Here is a 21364-nt window from a genome sequence, read left to right on the forward strand (position 1 = left end):
TCATCCCCAAAGCTTCTTTTACTGGGTGTGTAGAAACTATCCCAGACAGTGGGGGGATCACAGGATAGAGAAAGAGAGTCGATACATCATGGAAGAGAATTAGTTTAGGAAAGAAGTGTCAGTAAATGTTGTAATGATTTTTCTTTTTCAGACAAAGCATGTCTCAAACAGAAATAGGTTCCTGTGCAGGAAACAACTCTTCCGTAAAAGGGGCCAGGGAACAGAGTGTGACACAGAGCAAGACAGTATCAGAGCAGGCAAAACAAGTACAGTGGCTACTGATTTCCTTCCTCTGTCATGCATAATTCATGGCAGAACTACAGAGAAGCAAATGCTCCAGCTTTCAACACAGTTATCACATCTGATTCTGACAGAGTAATGTATGCTCTCATCCTAACAGATATTTAGATCAAAAGGTAACAGGTATGGAAAAGCAAATGGGGGCAGATGAATGCATTTGCCACCAAAGTATTTTTCCCAGGAATATTACCAGAAAAAGGAAAGTTTTCTTCTGAAGGAAGTTTTTCAAGAAAAGATTGGCATCAAGTTATGAACCACTTTGACCAGTCGAATTTACTTTTTTGTGCCTCCAGCAAGGTAAAGCTTGTGAAGCAAGAAGTGCTATGATCTGTAAAACTAAAATATTGACTCCTATTGACTTTACAAGCACTGCCATCAGATACAGAGAATTACCCTTCATGCACTGTGGTCTCATGTTCAGAGAAACCATAGACAAACTCACAGAAGAGAAGTAGAGGTGTCACACCTGCCTGGCTGGAGGATATGGCTGAGCGACTCAGTAATTCAATTCAAAAGAATCTGTAGCCAAGTATTTCTGGAGTGAAACATCTTGGAGTGAGGCTTCTTTGAAACACAACTTTTCTTGAGCCTTTCAGGAGTGTTAGATAGTGAATGGTATCTCAGACACTGGAGGCTTGTGATTGTTTGCAAAAGGTGTTTTTGGTGTGTCTCAGCTACAGACTGTAATGGTGAGGGGTCCCTTGCTGGGGTATTGGCAGCTGCAGCGTGCTTGAAGCCAGAAGAGGCAGTGCCAAATGGCAGGGACTGTGGGTTGCTTTACCACTTGGCACCTGTCCAGCAGATACTGCAATTTCAAGAGATCTTCCTGGCAAGCAAAACAACAAAGAAAGTCTTGCCACCACATTAACTAGTTAAGATCAATTTGCTGTAGTAAAAAAAAAGGTCACTTTAATTTATGGTTCAATGTAAGCCTCTAAATTGAAATCTTGATGGAGAGAATTAGAATAACCTTCAAGTGAACTTAGCTGGAGCTATCATTTGAGCACCAAAATAAGAAACATAAAGCGTGCATTGCCATGAGAGCAGATTAAAGAGTATCTTGGATGGGAGCACTAGAGAAATGAAGGAAGAATTAAAAGAGACAATACAAGTTTTTGAAGAAGAGATTTTTGTTGCTTCTTAGCTCCCACTCCAACCTGAGCATTAAAGTGCAGATGTTACTGACAGAAAATCTCCAACATGTGTCCATCTTCAAACACAAACCTGAGAGCAGGCTTTTTGAGTAAAATATGAGGCTGACTATCAGCATGACTGAGAATCATGGTTCAATCAACCAGCAGAGATGTTCTCAGATAGCTCTGTAATAGCTCTCATGCCGTTTTACATTGTAATTAAAAAGCACAACAAAACCCTCAGAAGCCTCTTGTATAAAACATGGCAACAAAACATGTGCTGGAGAAAGGAGAAATTGAACTTGGTTGGGAGGTAGGAGACTGTTTTTCTCGTCTTGGGTTTTTTGTTGGTTTTTTTTTTCTTTTAAAGCTATGATTTCACCAAATGTTAGTGTGTGGGCTCTGAAGAGCAGATATGCATGGCAATAAAGATAGCTTCTGCCTTTCAGTAGCAGATTGCAAGGTACAAATGAAGATAGAGGACAGCAGCTGCATCGGAATATTTGATGCCAGGTAATAATTGCAACAGCAGCCTGCTCCAAACATGCTTGTTGCTGAGCCTGTGGAGTTGTTTGTTCTTAACCCATTGCCTACATATCTTCTTTAAAACTGTGGCAGGGAGTCAGGCACCATGCATTGCCCAGCACACCATATCAAGAGGGGCATCTTAGTCCTTTTTTCCTTGCCTGTTACAGAGTTTAAACATCTGTTTGATATTTTTCTGTCTCCTAGTCTTAGCCATCATTTTTTTCCCTCAACCATTAAGAAAAAAGGCTCAAGAAACCACCAGGAAACCTGGGCTCATTCCATGAGAATGTGTAGGAGTGAGGTGGGGGCCCATCAGGTCACTGGAGTGGCCACCACGAAGGGTCCCAGCAGTGACAGTCCCTGTTGGTGGGAGTGTGACTGTCAGAGCCTCGTGAATGGCCAGGCTGGAAAGGTCCCTGAGGTTTTGTTGTGGGTTATACTGCAGTTTTCATAACAGAGCAACAAAGTTGGAAAGAAAAGGTTTCCCAGCAACATTCCTGTGAAGGGAAAGCCTAGGATCCCAAATAGCTTTTCAAAACTATTTTTATCATCCATATTTGAATAAGAATTATGTTATTCTTATGCCTGCTTGTGCTTTTTAACATTGTTAATTTTTTCTTGCAGGGATTTTTATTTCAGCAGAGGGCACTATGACCATACTTAGAATTCAAGCCATTGATTGAATCATGTGAAAATTGAAAAATAATAATCTGTTTTTCTTCAGTCCTTAGACCACTGGCCTAGACACATAGGATTTACTTATTCTTATATACCAGTTTAATCACTGCCTCTTAATCATAGCTAAAAGACGGGAAGCAAGTGAGAAAAACTGCTTATTGACTTAATGTATTTTAAAATAAAATAATAACCTCACTCTTCTGTAGGGAAAAATTCGCTAAGTAAAGGCTTGGACATTTTTCTTCTAGGGTACCATAGTTTCCCCCAGTACAACGATGTACTGAGTAGGCATTTTAACAGTACAATGTAAGCATTTTAACAAAGAATTTACAAAAGCTACTCTATCAGAGGATATGAACACAAAGGGCAAAACCACCAAAGCCATCAGTTTGCTCCTGCTGTAGCCCAAGGTCACTGGCCACTGCACCTCCAGCATCTCCAGCATCTCCAGCTGCCAGGCTGCCCCTGCTCTGTCAAGCACTGTGAGCTGAGCAGCTCCTATGTGAATAGGAAGCAAAGGTGGTGCTGTCAGTTGCACTTTGACTGATCCTATTCATTCAGGTGCTGCAGAGAAAGTGCCAATAAAAGGGTAGCAATAGAGATCTTTCATACAAGGCAGTTTAGGTAGCTGATAATATTCCCTAAGAGATAAGTCAGTCAAATCTTTCAGGATTGTATATTTGCATGAAAAAATTAGGTCAGGATAACATAAAGAAACTCATACAGGCTAGTAAATCCATCCTTTATTTTTTCTGCATTGAGTCGCTTCTGTCCAAATCTTACGTTTTATTTAATGCTGTTTTATCCAAAAGTGATATTTGCATTTATCACAAATCATGCATTACTTGGCAGAGTTGCTTTGAGCTCTCCAGATAGGAAATCTTATTCAAGATATCTCCATTTGGTTTTTATGGTAGCATATGTCTGAGGAAAAACAACTTGTTTTTTAAGAATGACTCTCTTCCTTCCCTTCCTCTCTGGATTAAACATGATATTTTTGCAAATCAGAAATATGAGCACCTTGTGTTTCAGACATCAGGTTTTAATCCTAGGTTCTGCAGGGTGCTGTGGTGTTGGACACCCATTATTTTCTGTGGCACGTGATCCACTCCATATGGTTGTCGTGTTGGTGCTGGTTGTGATCCATTATACAGGACTTGTACAAAAAAAAAGACCTTGGTAAGGGTGGGAGAGACCTTAGGAGACCTTGGGAGGCTCTTTGTGGTTTACAGGTGTCTAATGCCAGTACTGGGAACAGGTAATACAGAAGGGGGGCTGTGTGGTAGAGTCCTGCCCTGCTGCAGTCATATCTCCTGAGAATTTTTTCTGGCCCCATGGATATGCAATGCACTTGACAAATACAACAGTTTTTAGACAAAAGTTTATGGCATATTTGCCCACCACCTTGTTGACAGGTTGCCTTAACAAAGAGCTGTCAGCAGGATCCTTCTAATCAGACAAATTTTTTTCTTCAAAAGAAAAAAGTAAAAATCAAATGACAGTGACCTCTATCTAATTATTATTCCTATTCCACCCACAGGAAGAATTGCAGTAGTACAATTTGTCTGAAATTTTTTATGTGTTTGATTTGGGGGTAAACATGACAACTGAAACTAACTGTATCCTCAGTGACAATGTGAGAACAATGCCTGTGTTTTTCACTTGCACTTTTCATCTGACAGGTTACCTGCCTTGTTGCTTTCAGAAGATTGATGGGTTTTACTGTGTGACTCCATTTGTCCCCCACTGCCCCACAGAAATAACCTCTGTGTCATTCTGCCCTGCACAGCCAAACCAAGCAATTTAAAAATATATACTTACCTCCATTTGTGATTCTAAATGATGCCATTCCCATCATGTTTTAAAGCCTCTCTCTGGTGTCTTCTTGTGAGCCTGTAGGTAGTGCAGGTCTCTAAGAAAACAGTCATGCCTTTCTACACTGACATTTACAATGTAGCTGCCACTTACTATTCATTTGTTTTGTCTTATAAAATACAAAAAGACTGCCACACTGCCTTTTACTTGTCACCCCCAGGCTTGCATAAAATGGGTAGCATGGAAAGTAAGGTTAAATGTTTAACTTTTTCAGAATTTTTTTTTAATGATTTAACATTATGTGAGAAGAGGGAAGAAAAGAGATGCACTGCATGTTTGTACTGGCTTGAAATGAAACAGTGATGGTGATGACCAGAGTGATGAGGATAAACTACGGCATGACTGGCTCAAACATTTCTCTTCATGTGAGATGGACTTTATGTAGCCATGTTGTCATTTATTGATTTGAAAAACAAAAACAAAACAAACAAAAAACCCCACAAAAACCCCCAAACAAACAAAAACAAAACCAAAAAAACAAACCTGAAAAAAAAACCCCAAACCTGAAAAAAAAATTAATTGAATTTAACTAATTTGTAGCACATCCATTGCAACAGAAATGAGTTAGGACTCCAGTCTGACAATTAATGAACTCTAAATAGCAGTTCAGTCATGTAAGATCATCCCCCTTGTACTTCTTTTGGATAAACTGCAAATCACCCCCATGAAATTTCAGCTGAGCCCTGTCAGGCTGCAGCAGACTGCAGAAAAAAAGAAGGAGTTTGCAATTGTTGCATTTCATGGAGGTGTGACTTAGAAGATGAGCTGACCTGAGAGGGGGCAATATTGAAGATAAGAAGAGCAGGTACTGGAGACATGGGAAGCACACATGCAGGTCTGTGTGGCTCCATCAGCCACAGGAGCAATTTGGGGCCGTAAGCAGGAGTGGGGGAAACAGCATTGCTCACAGTGGCCATGGGCAGTGGAACTGGTTCTCTCAGAGCCAGAGAAGGATGTCCAGGCATCCCCAGGGCAGGAGTGCCCCATGACTAAGCAGATTTCTGAGAGCCACCCTCATCCACACACTTGTGGCACAATTCTGCCCTGGCCATTGGCAGACAAAGGAGACCCTGCAGGGCAGAAGAGAGGGCAGGGAGACTAAGGTGGGGATGTCAGGAAAGAGAAATACTGTCTGGCTCATCGTTTGTTCCCCATCAGGTGCTTTCCTCTGCCCATTTCCTTAATTTCCTTCCATAATCCTCCTTGCAGGGGCAGCCTCTCTCCCTCGCGCTAGTTAGACTGATGACTCTGGATAAAGTACTTAACTTGAACCATCAAGCCTTTTTGATTCTTGCCATGCAAATGCTTTAAATGGCTCCATTCTGAGCTTAATGTTCTTCCCTTCAGAAATACTGCTGACTCTCTGAGCATGGTTTTGATTAGGTTTTCATTTAAAAGTGATACAAGCATGTTACTAGATTGTATTATCCATTTCATAATCAATTTTACCTAATTTAAACCTGATACCTGCGAAGATGATTTCTTGCCTCACATTTAACATTGGCTGTGGTATCTCTTTTTAATTTGTGCACAAGTCCAGCAATTTTTGCTGATTTCATTCTGGTCTTTCCCATCTTCCAATCTTTGATGCCGATTTTTTTGTTAACCTACTCAGCACTGGTTTTTTGTTGCAAATTTTTGTTACATCTGCTGCTGTGTACACCCCTAGTCTAATAGTTAGAAAGTCTCAGGATGACCACATACACATTTCACTGTGTCATAAAAAGGGAGGCAGCTGAAAGTCACATTCCTGTTTTCTTTATGCTGAGGTGCTAGTAAATGTTGTCGGGCCCTGGATGTTGATTTAGTACGACTTGATTCTCCAAGAGGACTTTTGCTTCCCTCGGTCTAAGCTGGTTACAAGGCAATCAAGTCTTTATGAAAATTTGTTGAGATGGACACTGGCTGAAGAGAAGAATTGTCTTTGTTCTTAGGCTTGGAAACTTTGACCTGAAAAGAGTGGTGTGGAAAGGAGAGTAAAATCTTGAGTCAGCCCAAGAGCAGCTGCCTGTAAATGTGTGTCATTCAAACCCAACAGTTTACAACCTAAGCACATGTTTAGCCCAGCAGGCAACACTGTACTATAAACGCTCTCAAACACAGCTGAGAGCCAAGAGCAGCAGACTATGTTTACCTTGAGACCCAGCTTTGCTACCCTGCAATGCTGATGGCATGAAGATCTCCAGGCATGTTCACAGAGAATCATGGAATCACTGGACATCTCTGATTGGAAGGGACCCCACTGTCTGGTCCTCAGGGAATTCAGAACATCCAGGTACTCCTTGAACTCTGTTAGGCTTAGTGCTGGGACCACTACCCTGTGGAGCCTGTTCCAGTGACCCTGTTTAGTACTATCAAGATCTGATGAAATTATTACATTTTGAAAAACCTTTTGGTGGAAAAGGCATCCATTTTGACATGGGCTGCTTTGTAACAGCTTTATTTCTCAGTTAGTTGCTCTTGCTTTGGAACTGGTGTTTCTATGTTCCAGCAGGAGTTTGATGGCTACTTTTACCAGGAGAAAACTGTTAGAAAAGTAGCTATTACAATACAAATACTTTAAAACATTTTCTGCATTTCAGATACTGACATACAGTCCATAACACAGAGTAAAAATGGATGCAGACAGATAGATATATAAATATGCAAACACTTGTCAGGATCCTGGTGGTAACTTTGTTTCTCAGTCTTCACATTCAGCATGTACCACAGTGGCTCTTTTGGGGTCTCATTTGCTCTATTTTAAGTATCACTGGATTAATGAAATTCTCTCTTGCACATGGGAGACAATTACATGAAAGGTTTTGTGTCCAAACTCCAATTTCAGTCTCTTGTTGGTGCAGAAGGCTGTTCAGCTCAGTCCTCACGTATCACATATAATGTTGATGGGAAGATTCCTTTCCTGAAAAGAAATGTTTCTGTCAAATCACTCTGCATCAAGTAAATAAATCCTGAATGGAGATTTTGGGGAAAAAATATTTTGAAGCAAGATTTTTTTTTCATCAGCTATGTTCAAGCTAGTCAAGTTAACCATGCATGTCACTATTCCATTGCCTCTGTTTATGTTGGATTTCATAACTAACTGAATTTTTCTTATGATTTATTTCTGGGGAACTTCTGGAGGAAATATTTTTTACTTTTTCCCTCCTTTGTTTTTCATTCTTGTTTCTCAATTTTCCATTATTTTTCTATTGTTCTTCCATTCTCCTTGTTTGCAAAAGTGGTACAAAATAGACTTATACAGAAGAGTGCATTCTATATCTAAAATCCAGCCTACCAACAGAATTATTGGTTTGCAAATTGTGCTGGTATTTGGTAATTGACAAGCCTTGCAAAGAGCAGTATCAGCAGCCCTCACATACTAGGATTCTTCTAATCAGGTAATCTAACTTGTCAGCTGCAGAAAGATTTGAAGCCACTGCTCTGATATTTGAATAAGAAAAAGGAAATGATGAGGCTCTGGGCAGAGGGGTTTAAATGCTGACTGCCCTTTGCTCCTCACAGATTTCCATAGATGACAGTCAGGCAGCCCTGTGAGTTGTACTGGCAGCGACTCCATAACCATCTTCTTTTCCTTCTGACATGAGAGTCATGCTGCTGCTCAGCTCCTTGGATGATACACCCACAGCCCCATTGCTGCTTTCTGCTCACAGCTCTGTACCCTTTGACCCAGCCTGTGGGGACAGTGTTTCCCAGGGCCCTCAATGCAGTATTTCACCTGGATTGTGGCCACACTGCTGTTGCTATGCTGTAGGTCTGACGGCCTTCCCCGTGGCCAGCCCTGTGCTGTTACAGCAGATTCTCCTGGGAAGTAGTTGCCAGTGGGATGAGGTTCAGTCCTCTATCTCCCTATCCTGCATCTGCTGCTCTAGCTTTCATTTGGAGACTCAGTAACAGTAACACACCAGCGCAAAGCTCAACAGAGCTCTGCCAAATGTCCTTGTGGGCCATAAATTCTGCATTCTTTGTGTCCAATATGATTGATGCATCCTTCTTCTTCAGCTTTGTTAACTCCCATCTAGGTCTGAGATCACTGAAGCATATCAAACCCTAAACTTTAACAAAGTGATTCTACCAAAACATAATTTATCTTTTGAACATTTGGACATCAAAAGCACCACCAGCCAGCAGAGACTTCAAACAGGCCCTGATGAAAACCTGTTGTTCTAGTAAGGGAAAAAGCTTTGAGGTAAATCACCTGCTGCATAAGGCAGGAAGGACACCCACACTTGGGAGGATGTTACTCTGAGGACACCACAGCACTTTTGCTCCCTGCACCCCCCTGGCTCCTTATTTTTCCTAATTTTCCTCTGAAAGGAACTGACCATTAGAGTCATTAAATGTTGCCAGCTACAGACCCTGTCAACATGTTTTAGTGCACGAAAATCTGTCTGAAGACATCTTGTAAAGCAACTTTCTCCCACTATTGTGAATTGTTATGAAGAGTTTTTCTTGACCACTTTGTGAGAGGTTTTACTTAAATGTTATAAGAATTATAAATATACTATATTTGTATGGCATGTTTTTGCTGTGCCTGCAAAAGAAATACAGATTTTTGAAGCGAAATAAGGTGCATCCATTGGCAATCTGTCACATTCAGACTTGTTATCTAGTTAAATTACATGCTGGGCTGCTGCCCCCAATAGCTAGATTTAACAGTTTTGTAGATTGCTTTGTAGTAATGCTTCTGCTCCTTGTCCTATCAGGTACAGCTATCTTATCCACTCCCATGTGTTCCTTCCTATCTATTAGAGTGCTTTAATAATTAGTACTTTAATCTGTGCTAGTGAAAACTTTTGCTATTCAATAATAAAAAGAGTGATTTTGTTTAAGTTTTGGTAGGTTAACCTTAATTTGTTGCAGTGTAGCAACCTGTTTTTATGTAAATGAAAAGTTACACACAGAAACACACATATATGTCTGACTCTTCAGATTTTTTTCCTCAAGTACAAGTATATGTCTTAAAATTTTTGCAGTGCAGCTAGAGAAACCCATTGAAAAATTGGCATGTTGTCAGAAATTATTGAACTATAATTCTAGATAACCTGAACATGTTTGCATTGCAGAATGCTTAAACTGTACACCTCATCACACTCTACTGGCTCAGCCTGAGATGTATATTAAAAACTAATAATATAATTTGAGTCTTTGGGTGAAGACAGAATTGTAACATACACATGATAATCTCCATTTGGTCTGACTGGAAAGTAGCCTTAAAACTTTACCTCAGGAAGAACATCAGGCAGCAGGAACATGGATGGCCTCAAAGATGGAAGCATAAATCAAAATTTCCCCAATTTTTTTTCTAGTAGTTTTAAATACGAGGAATTGCTACCTTGTATATGGCTGTTAGAACTTTTCACTCTAATTAAAGCCGTGAGGTTTTTAGGTACCACTAATTTTTATTGGACCCAAACCTTGAGTATGTGGTGAAAAATCCATGCCTAAATGTTTCATGCATTAGCATTAAGTCACAATTATATTGGCAGTCCAGTTCCTCCATGGAGAAACTTTCTTTGTTTTGGATTATTTTTCTGTATCTTTTAAAGTAATTTAACATCATCTGGAAAGTTGCATGTACTGTTTCACTGATCAGCATCCACTGTCTTGTTCTAATCTTACCACAGTACACTGATAATCACAGCTGCACCCTATGCACAAGAATATTTTGGTTTCCTGAAGATATCAACCACTAGAAAGTAAATAATGGAAATGCAGCACCCATAATAGTCTAGGTTCAAGAGTGAGGCAAAGTTCGTGGAGAATGGTGAATAGTTTTGGGGGAGGGAGAACATAAACTATGAGGAACACAACCCCCTTGGGAGTCAAGGTGAGAGTGAAAAGTGTTTGCCATCTTTCCAGAAATCTTTGGTTACCTGGAGATGGAAATTTCCTCCAGAGGTACTCTTTGAATAGAAAAGCATGTGATGCATGTCTTCTTGGGAGGGGATGAGAGGCCTTGTGATGCAGAATGCACAACTTCACACTGCGTCACTTCCATCACTTTGCTCACACCCTCTAACAATGCTTTTTTTCTGCAGAGCTCCAGAGGCTTGATCTGACTTCCTGACTTCCTACTCTGGCTTTTCCACGTGGCATGCTTATTCCAAATTTTTATCTCTGTCTGGATGTTTCATTAGCCATCTTAAGCAATTTTATGGATGGGAGAAGAAGGGATCTACAGTTGTGGGGAAAAAAAGGTGGCATTTTGAAAATAAATGAAATATAAAATAGACACATCTGAAGACAAATGTCTGACGTACTCCTTTATGCATTAAAGCATTTCCAGATTGATGGCAATTTTATATAGAATACTCTGTTAGGGGATCCTTACTGTGAATCCAACTCTTTGTCCTCTTCTGTCAGCCGATTTTTGATGCAAATTAACTGTATTTTCAACAGTATGATCTAGTTTTCTCTTTTGGGGTTTTATTCTACATTATACATTTATTCTACATTACCTACAATGCCAGAAACACTCTCAATCATGTGACTAGAAGCTAGAGAAGTCCAACCCATTTCCAATATGTTATCAGTCTTCACTTCTCTTTGATCATTTAATCAGCAGAACCCAAAAATGCAAAAGTAACTATGTAAATACTTATATGTATAGCATGGTCATGACACAGTGGATCTCTTATCACACTAGCAAAGTACAAATAGCGGGAAAAAAGGGAGAGATACAGCATGAAACTCACAGAAGCCACACATTCTGGCATGCTGCTAAATAAAAGTGTGATCTCATGACCTTTATTACATATATGTCAGGTGATTCAGATACCTTCTGCTCAATGACTGACTTTTCCAGGTCCTCCACAGTCATAAAGTAGTGGTAGGGAAGGTTTTTAAAAATATACAAAATTGACTGACTCTCTACAGAACTAAGCAAACACCTGTGATTAGTGTACAGAATGATGTTGAAATGTTATTAAATATTTTTTTAAAGTTATTCTGATCTTGCTAAATAGCAGGATGAGTAGTAGCCTAATTTTTTAATGAATCCCTTATCAAGTAAGTTGTTCCACCAATCTCCAACTATTAATTTGAAGCTTAAATGAAAAACTCTATTAACATTTTGTCTGCCCTCTCACTTATAATAGGGAAACATTGTTACAAGAACAGATGAGCGAAGAGACATGTGCAGTCTGGGATTTCTTGAAGGATGCATCCCCAATAATGTCAGCCCCTCTTGAAGATTTCCTGAACACTGATGGTGGGTGCTTTTCCTGTCTCAGCTATGGGCATTATTCTCCTTTTGCTGCCCAACAGCAAACCATTGGGTTTGAAAATGCTGTGCTGTCTTTCTGGAGGTCTGGATGTAAGAGTCTGTGTGTGAGTGCCATTAAAAACCAACATGCCATCTAGCTCACTCCTTAAATCTTGGTCCAGACTCTTCTCTGTTTAAAGGATAAATTCTACACATGTTACAACAAAATGAGATGAGCTTTGCTGTTGAAGAATGGTTAGCAGAGCAAGGCCACAGATCATTAGAGGCCTTATGGCCCGATACCAAGTGCTAGCAGCCTACGTGCTGCTAAGACAAGCTGTCCTTGGGACAGCAGTAAGCACGGTTACCAGCCAAAGATAAAAAGAACTTGTGGTCAAGAGAGCGTAGCAGTAAGCACGTATACAAAGTTTTCAGCATGCCAAGAGGAGGAACCTTCTCACGCTTGATATAGCCAATCAAGTATAGATGAGTAGTGTATGCTAACCAATTATAATTTGACTAGTATGCTGAACGCTTCAGGCAAAAGTATAATAACGGATGTTATGAGCAATAAAGTTGAACAATGCTTTACCAATCATATTGATTGATTGCATTCTTCCCTCGCCGAAATCCTCCGCACTTTGCAAATGAATTTCTCAATTTAAAAGAATGGAAAAAGTGAAAGATCATGAGTGACTGATATTGCCTATCCAAGGGACTGTATTTCCAACTCATAATGTAGTTGGAAAAATGAAGTGTTTGACCAATACAAGGCTCTAGACCCATACAGAAGGGAAAACAGAATTTAATTTTCCTGGGTCAAATGAGAGAGGAGCCCAGATAGGCTTCTTTGGGTAACACATGCCATCTTGTTTTCACCCTTTTAATATACACATTTTATTTAAATAATTCTAAATTAATTTATAAAGCAACACTACTTCCATGGTAATTCTGGAAAAAAAAATTCTTTCCTGAAGTCACAAAATACTCAGAGGCAGAGTCTGTGGTGTAGCTAGTCCTTGTGCATCTCATCTTTTCCACCTGAAAGCACTGAGAATCTACAAAGGTCCTGTCATTAGGAAAAATACTAGCATAAGTGAAATTCAAAACTGCATTGAGCAATTTATATTTTTTTATTATTAAAAAGGTTATTTTTTCCCTTATAGATAAGATTAAAGTAAATCAAATATAAAATTCTAGTAAAAAGGGAAATACACAGCTTTCCTCACTATTCAAACAGCTCAAGACACCTAACACCTTCAATCTCATTTTCAGATTTATGTTCAATTATGTTTCAATTATGTTATATATGATGGACTACCCACAAGACTACAATGTTGATAATTGTATTAACAAATCTATTACTTTGATTATTTTGATTGTTTACTCTGATCATATTAGAATCAACCACTGTCCAGACAACACTTGGTGACAAGGAAATGGAATTCATCTACGGTGTTGAGATACGGATTACAAAGGAAGGCATGTAGTTTAAATAATTGGTTCAGATCTCTTATTTCTATGGGTAGGAGTTTGTGCAATTGGTGCCCTTTAATGTTTCAGTACCTGAAGTTCATTTGAAGTATATTGAGTGGCTCTGTTTCTTCAGTATGTGTGGTCTGTTCTGCAAGTTTATAAGTAGACCAAACATAGCAAGCTTTAGTGCATATCTTATATACACTTTTGTATACAAACAACTAATTCTTAATCCTCCCTTTGTAAATTTATAAATTTTTTATGCTTCACTTTATTGATGGAAAACTGAAAGCAGAGAAGTGTGTAATGATTTTCTCCATAGAATACAAGAGTATGTTGGTCACAGCCTGGAGACGGGACTTGAGCATCCCAGACCCTGGGCTCTTCAACAGCACACCCTGCCCTGAGCCTCCGGTCTAGTTATGCTGCAGTAATAGAGACTCATAGACCAGAATAATGTTCTCAGGAGAGGCCTAGAGGTTCCTGAAATGTCACTACAACCTCTGTGGGACAAACAACATGCACAGATGGCATTCTGTTCCCATATGGCAGTATGAATGTATCGTTGGAGAAATTGTTCAGCTGCCATCAGCTAAAGAAGAAGCCAAACTCTCTGGCTGAGGAGGGTGGTGGCTGGTGCCTTGCTGCAGTGAACCCCAGCTCTGCTCTGATCTTTCACACTCACCCATGACTCTGAGCACAACCAGCCTTGGGCAAGGCTCCTAGGAAAACAGAGGGAACGCCTGTCAACTGGTCTACACGCAGATTTGGGGATATGTTTTTGTTGATTTAGAAAGCTTTGTAGCTCTTTGGGTTGCATGAGTGAATTTATATTATCATCATGTGGCTTTCTAACACAATGGGTGATTGTTAAGATTCTCTGTTGGAAAATAAAATATGGAACATTGGCTAGCTAAAGAATTCCTCTTGCCTGCTGTTCTTCTGTTTGCCTAAGATTGCTGCATTTTTTTTGTGAAAAAGGACACACCTTTAAAATAAATCCCAGCTGGAATATTTTCACTAACCTTAAAGAAAGGAAGGGACAGGATCACAGCCTGGAGTTTTCACTGAAACTAATACAAGTGCAAGCGCTCTTTGAGGGAAAAAGGTAGTTTAAGGCCGTGTGAGGAAGAAGCACTTACCATTAATGGATCTATCGGTTTCTCCCACAGAGGTCAGAAAAAGACTCAAAAATGCATTGCTCTTTGCCATACTTATGTATTTTTGAATAAGGAGAGCTTGCAAGCTAGAACAAATGTCAGGGGTTTTTTGTTTCGATAGCTAAGGAAATTGGCGTGATTTACTGATGATACAAAAATCCTTCCCCAGATTTCAGAGCTGGTAAGAACAGCAGGAATGCAACGCCAGTTTTTAAAATCATAATGAAGCCCTGATCTTTCAGTTCATCTGTTTTGCATCTTCTTCATGTCATTTTAAAATGTTCTGAGTGTGTTAGAGAGCTTTTTCCCTGTTGGTGCAGAGTGAATGCTAGGCAGGGGTTGTGTGATTGACAGCCTCAAGCCAAAGATAAAGGCATGGGGAAAGGCATATGTCAATATTGATATGATTTTCTTTGAACTTGAGAAATCAAACTGTCAAGCCGGGACAATCTAAGTGTAAAAAACCTTCAAAAATCCTTCTCATTTTTCTGTCAACAACATCACCACCACCTTTGCAATCACTAGGAAGTGTGGTATGTTATAGCTTTTAAAAAAACTGTATTACTGTACAACAACAAAACCCCCCCAAAATGTTGTCGTTGGGTTTTTAAAAATTATTATTTTATTCTTTTTTATTTTTATTTTATTCACTCAAGACTGAACATGAGGATGTCCCTGTTTAATTTGGAACCTCTTCAGACCTAATGGCAATTTTAGGTCTCAGCTCTCTAGTCAGCCTCTTCTACATAAAAGCCGGCCTAGACAGCACTTTCTTTTTAAAATAGCAAGCATTAAAGTCTTGCCTCATATCCAGAGGGCAAGTACAGTACCTTATATAAACACTCAGCCTTGTTTTTCTCTGCATAGTTATATTGAGCAAGGCAGCTGGAAATACTCTAATATGTTTAACTTAGGAAACAAAATGGATTTCAGCTTGATTACTTTATATTTACCTTTCTTGTCAAGTTTTAAATGTCAAAAGATAGAATCTTTTGGCCCAGAGCCTGACCAGTATTTGCCTTCAAGACCTACCTGCTCCTAGAACAACAAAGATAAAAGAAGAGAGAAGGATATTCATCACATCTAAATTAATTTCTGCTTCACTGGCATGTTATTTAAATGTGATCTCCTGTTACAGGGATTTTGCTTTTTGATTTTCATTAGAGATATGAACTATATGATGGTTGCAGAGTTTTAGCTCTCTGTGTGTGCTGGAAACAGAGATTTGATATGAAAATAGATGTTTCTGGACAGAAAGTATTGTTTTAGCTTTCCAGCTCTGTAAGAACACCATATTTAAAACAGTCTTAAATGAAAGGTACTCTGCTTAACCTATAACACTGTGTGAACCAACACATACAGGTAACCCAGGGCAACATCAAATCACAGCCAAAATGCTGAGAGTAGATTTATGTCATTACCTCGCTAACAATGCTGGACGGGTACACAGGCTCTTGTTGCCTTGGGACACAGGCTCCGTGCTCTCTGGGATACAGGCTCCTGTTCCCTGGGGACACAGGCTCTTGTTTCCTAGGGACACAGACTCCCTGCTCCCTGGGGTCACAGGCTCCCTGCAGGTAGAGGATGAACAACATTAGGCATAATAAATGACATTTTTTCGTACTGACATTTTTGGCATTCCCAGCTGCAAGGTCACTTTGAGGTAAACTTCTCCCTCCTCCTCCCTAAATCCTCCAGGTTTAGTTCTTTGCTCCCAACAAACATTAAAACTTTCCTCTATGCGTAATCATACATTCATGCAGCATCAAAATAATTTTGGCTGCATTAGGTTAATTTGGGTTTTTTTGTGCCATTTTTTAGCATTCATGAGTGGTATTAGAACAGTATCTGTCATGTGGGAATTACTGCCGAGTTTTAGGCTTGCTAAACAAAATTATTTTGATCAAATTCATTCTTAACAGGATTGCAATATATGGTATTTTGGGACATGCTATATCTGATACACTTCAGAACCTGGCTGGATGGTGGACAAAATGAAATGTATATGTTGAAACTTCCCAAGAGCAACAGGCACAAAAGTTTGTGTCTTTTGGATCTCTTGAGGTCTGAAGGAAAAACTGGCTTTTCAAATTGGCAAGACAAGCCACCATGTGGGCAGGGAAACTTGGTACGAACAAACAGGGTGCAACAGCTTTCATTTGCTTCTTTTCACTTGCATTTATCTTCCAGCAAGCTCAAAGGTTCTGCAGAAACTCTCCTCGTGGCATATGTACCTGTGTGTTCAGCTCCTGCTTTAATATGGTCCAGGAGCTTGCAAACACTCAAGCACCTGCAGAAACTTGGGTGTTTTCGTATTGGGGCCATTACTGAACCCTCTTTTATTTTTCTCGTCTGGAAAAGATCCTGGCCTTAGTTTTTCCCCTTGTTTCATTTTTCTTTTCAAATGTGTTGAGAGTTGATGAAATTGGTTATATCTGAGTCAATCAGAGCTTCAAATCACACCCAAATGTTGGATTGAACACAGCTTTATCCATGTGTCAGGGACTCCATACCAGAAGCTGGATTTTGATGTCTGACTCAGCAGAGGCAATCACAAGAGCTTCTGATGTGCAAGTTGTTTACTCAAGGAACCACAGCATGTTAAATATTAAACAAAGTTAGGCAGAAGACACAAATTCAAGGGAAGCTATCGAAAAAAATAGCCAAACTGCAGACAAGATACAGGGCTAGACCAGAGTTAAATCTGAGGGAACTGGTGGGGTTGTGGAAAACTCAGAGCTCTGGGAATGCTTGAATTTCCTCTGTGAGCTGCAGCAAGGCTGCTTGGTAACTACTGCCAACAGTGTGATATCAGTGAATATTGTAATCGCAAACAGGCCCAAAGTCAGTGCTGCAAAGTGCAGTAGAGTGTAGCTGGCCCCCCTCTCACACTTGCTGTGCTATGCTGTGTCGGATCTTTTGGGCAGAGAAGATACCTGTAGAATCTTTTTGGAATCTGTGAACTCTTCCACAGCTATACAGGAAATCTCATTACTTTCAGCACATTCCTGCACCTAATGAATATGCACAGAGAGAACAACAAAAAAAAGATAGAAAAATACAGAAAAAATACAGAAAAAAAGACAGAAAAAAGACAGGTCTGACAAGTGCTGTATTTGCCACAAATAAGAAAGGACCCATAATTTTGTTTTAGTGCCAGGATAAGCAGAAAACATGTGTGAACTAATGGTCCAGTTTGAGATAAGGAGAAAGAGCTCAGAAAGTATTGAGTTTGCTTATTTCAGAAACTAAGCAAACAAAACAAATTTGCACTGGTGTCTACAGGTCCTGCTCAGTGTCAGTTAAAATAATAGATGCCATTTTCAAACCAACGTTTTATTTAGTAGAAAACATTCTCTGACTTCCTCTCTTCTGTTGAAAATTATTTTTCTGATAATACTTCTCTTGAATGTCCCTTTCCTGCATCTCTTTTTGTTCCTACTAGACTTTGAGGGAGAGAAGGTAACTTTCAGGTAAAAGTGGCTTCCTGATTTTTCTATCATGCTTATATCCAGAGGGTAACATATTTACACTCCAAGGAAGAAAAAAAAAAAGCCAAGAAATATGAAGACAGATTTTTTTTTTTAAATTAGATCAGGCAAAGTCTGACAGTACAATTACTTTACAAGGCTGTATATCCAGTGGGTCCTTCCCTTTCTAAAGGCTCACTGTGGGCCCTGGACTTGGTAGAACTTAGTCTGGAGGCACAAATCCTTCTTTGAGTCCCCCTATCTCATGACAGAATGCAAGTTCAACAGTTTAGATAATTCCAGCTGTGAAGCTTTGTATTTCATATAATCATAAAATCATAGAGTGACCAGGGCTAGAAAGCACCTTGAAGATCCAAACCCCTGCCTTGAGAGCTTCCAGTAGCAACCTTTTCAGGTATTTGCTGACTCTTCTGGTTATTCCTGTTCACACCTATCCTTGCTTCCTCTGTGTGGCTGAAATCTATGTCCTGAAACCCTTTTTTCTGCCCTCTTCCTTTGTGACTCCCACAGGTCTGCACTCACATTGGTGTTCTCTTGCCTTTGATTATGTTCCATCTCTGCCAGGCTATGGTAACGTGTGTTCCTGTAATTGGTCAGTCCTGCACAGTCCTACCAGCACTGAGGCAGAAACAGGGGGATTAGTTGGCCCTGCAGCAAGAAATTTATTGAACTCTGTCTTTGGAAGCTAGGGGACAGGAAGCAAGGAAGGAGGATGAGCTAGTGGTGGCAGGTTAAGCTCGTAGGGGGCAATTCACAGATTTGCATTTTATTTCTGAGGTTCCAGTGATTCCTTCTTCATATGAACTATCAGATAGGATTAAAAAGAGAGTGGATAAATAATGCATGATGTTATTCACTGAAAAGATATTGCTAAAATTCACTTCAAACAGCATACTCTATTATATAGTTAGATTTTTCAGAGCCCTTCCATTAGTTCCCATTTAAACATGTAATATTTTCCAATTAAATGTGTTGGTAGGAATTATTCATTTTAATAATTAAAGCGTCTCCAGAGCTCCCTGAAGAGTGTTACCATGGAGGATTGGACCCTCTGCTGGGAACACTCCCAGCATGTTAGTGTACATTGTAGGCCAGCTGCTTAATGTCAGTCATGCAGAAGCATGAAATCCAATCCTGAGAAGCATTAGCATTGGTTGCATACAGCTGTCCTTTCTGCGGCTGGGCCAAAGTTAGATTTTTGAGGCAGCTTTTGAATTCTGGGGCTTTTGAAGCACCTATGTGTAGGCTGCAAATCTTGTCTCCTGCTGTACCTTATGGTGATGGCTTCCTCATAGATTTGGTCTTCTTAGATTGCTCATCAAGAACAAAGTGAAGGCTTTTATGTTCCAATTATTTTGTCTTGTCTTACTTCTGGAAGACTGCTAGCCCAGACTCTTGACAAGTTGGTCTTGCCTCTCCTTCCACTAAGTCATGCTCTTGGCATGGCCTTCTTCTTTAATGACCAGAAATTAAAACCCCTGCTCATCATGGGTATTAAAAATCTTGTGGGATACTCTGCAGAGGAGGCTTTGATGTGGCATCCCTGGCCAATACTTCCATTTGCCACTGCCACGCAGCACATTGGCTGGCTACCAGTGGGCTTGTGTGGCTGTCACCCTCCCACTGGAGACGGCTGATGCTTTGTGTTTGTGTGTGGGCACAAGAAATAAAACAGACAGACTGCAAAGCAGTTTAGAAACAAGAGATATGATACAAAATAAAGTTTTTTTACCATCAGAAGATCTCCAGTTCGTATTCATAGACTTAAGTTAAACTAAAAGAAACCGGACAAACAACTGAAGAAGAGAATCACAAGGTCCATGTATCCTTCAAATTTAATGAAACTGCTTCTGGTTTTGTTTTGAATAAACAAAGAAGCAAGAGGATCAGATATTTTCAAGATATGGTCACGATATTGTGTTGTTTCAGGGAAGCATAGAAACCTGAAGGGAGATTTTTTTAGCTAAACCAAACAACTAAAGCAAAAAAAAAAAATTAAAGAGGCAAAATGTCACAGAAAAGCTGTGACAAAATAATTTAATTGTTATTACAGGTCTCTTTGCACTACTTTCTTATCTACAGACAGAAAAATCAGATTATTTAGAAATACTAATACCTCTTTAAAACATGTCAGCAGTCCAGACACCTACATTCTCCTAGGGAATCAATAATGATGTGAAATATTCAAATGTTTTCTTGGTCTGATTTTCAATGCTTATTTCATACCCTTATATCCCTGGAATGCTTATAAGTAAAATTCACAGTTTGTGTTTTTCAGGCTGTGATTTGGAGATGTACGAAAGTTTATCAATAGCGGGGAAATTATCAGTGGTCAAAGATAAAAAAATTTGAATAATTTCGCATTGAAAGAATCCTTTAAAAAAGAGTTTTGAAACCAGCAGAATCCACTGGCAACCCCTGAGAGAATTTTTCATCTTGCAAATATCAGTCTAATTACATAAAATTTGCTGAAACCTAGACCAAACAATCAGGGCAATTGTTTAGTCATTCCATTAACAACCAGAAACCAAACTCTTGTCTGAAATTGGGATAGACTCTATTGAAAGGCTTGAAAGTTCACAACAGACAGGAAGATCACGTTCTACCTACATACCATATGTTTTTTATTCAAATGTAACAATAAAAATCTTTCTGCTAGAAAGACCTTCTTTACAAGGACAAATAGATTTAATTGCTCCTGCTTTTCTGATATCTCTTTTCCTGTGAGAGACAAAATTTGGAATTGGATTAACTGTTTACTCATGGGATTTGGCCTGCTTAAACTTCTCCTGTATTGTAACTGGTTGTTAATGTGCATACAGTATATTAGTGGAAGTGTGCTTGTACACTTTTGTATCTGACAAGAGCCATTCTACAGTCAGTACTGACATCAAACCTTGCCCTATTTCTGTCCAGGTGTTGGCTGACAGTGCACCACTGCAGCAATGAAGCCATATCAAATCCTGGGCTGCATCCACTGGGACATTGCTAGAGACAGAGACAGGGGTCATCCCTATCTCCTCAATGCTTGTCAGGCTGCACCTAGACTATTGCATGCAGTTCTGGGCCCCACAGATCAAGAAAGATGCAGAAAAACTGGAGAGTTAAAGAAGGCTATGAAGGTGGTCAAAGGGCTGAGGAACCTTCCCTGAGGACAAGCTGAAGGAGTTTTGTCTCTTCTTCCTGGAGAAGAGACTGCTCATGGAGACCACTTGACGGTATTTCAGCCCCTAAAGGGTAGATACAAAAAGTTCTCTTCATAAGCAGACACAGGGAGAAGGCATGAGGCAATGGTGTTTGCACTGGGAGAGATTTCATATTGACATAAAAAAAGAAATGTTCACAGTGAGGACAACCCATCACTAGAACAACTTCCCCAGGTATGAGGTGGAGTCCCTATTTTTGGAGGCTTTCACGACGCCTTTGGACAGGGTGCTAGGTAATATCATATAGCTTTCTTTTCCCACAAATATTGGATCAGGTGTTCCTTTGAGGCCCTTATCAATCTTGACTGTT

The sequence above is a fragment of the Chamaea fasciata genome, unplaced genomic scaffold (assembly GCF_029207755.1).
Source record: "Chamaea fasciata isolate MVZ Bird 193981 ecotype frontalis unplaced genomic scaffold, bChaFas1.0.hap1 SCAF_4, whole genome shotgun sequence".
Taxonomy (NCBI): Eukaryota; Metazoa; Chordata; class Aves; order Passeriformes; family Sylviidae; genus Chamaea; species Chamaea fasciata.